The following is a 951-nucleotide window of genomic DNA, read 5'->3' as shown; positions in this document are numbered from 1 at the left end:
TGCATTTGGTGCAGGGTCTTGCTATGCAGCTCAGACTTATAGTGATCCTCCTGTCTCAGCCTCCCCACTGCTGGGATTATAGGCTGGCACCACCACACCCAGTCTTAGTGGCAGACTCAGCCCATCCTGGGTGCTGGGGATCAAACATGGGTCCCTTTGCTTGCCTAAGCAGGTGCTTAGTCTGCTGAGCTATCTTGTTGGCTCTTACTTAATAGATTCCAAAGAAGAAAGTCATACAATTTTATTGATAAAATTTTTTTATTTTTAAAAGTCTTTTATTTACTTCTTTACTCGATGCAGGGTCTTGCTGCACAGCTCATAGCGGTCCACGTGTCCCAGCCTCCCTAGTGCTAGGATTACAGACATGCACCACCACACCAGGTTTCAACGGCCAGCTTGGGGCCAGCATGGCATGCACTACTGAGGATCAAACTTGGGTTCTTGAGCTTGCCAGGCAGGCACTTAGACTGCCACGCTATCTCCCCCTCCTTGAATTTAAGGGCGTGTGCATGCTAAGACTATGCTTCCTAATTGACTTATATTCCAACCATTCCTTAAAATATCAGCCTTTGTCTGAACTAGAAAGGAAAGTCAATATGGCATTATCATGCGGCTGGCCACGTGAGGAAAAGGTACTAATTTGGCCTCTGTCCCTTCTTAGCTATATCCCCTTTGAAAAAGTTTTTAAGCTTCTTGTGTCCCAAGTTTCTGTTCTATGAAATTCAGACTTTGGTCAGATTATTTTGAAGACTGAGTTTTAAAATTCTATCTGTAACATGAATCATAATTTATTTCCATTTGGGAATATTTTATTTGACATTTCTTTAGATCATAAAAAGCTGATTAAGAATTTCAAGGAGGCACTGTGCTAGAAACTTGATCTTTAAAAAAAGCACGTGTGTGGTGGGAACATTCTATGCTGGCGAGGATGTACAACATCTAAAACTGTGT

This window comes from Octodon degus, unplaced genomic scaffold (assembly GCF_000260255.1).
Source record: "Octodon degus isolate 3935 unplaced genomic scaffold, OctDeg1.0 scaffold00078, whole genome shotgun sequence".
Lineage (NCBI taxonomy): Eukaryota > Metazoa > Chordata > Mammalia > Rodentia > Octodontidae > Octodon > Octodon degus.
Note: the sequence above shows the minus strand (reverse complement) of the source record.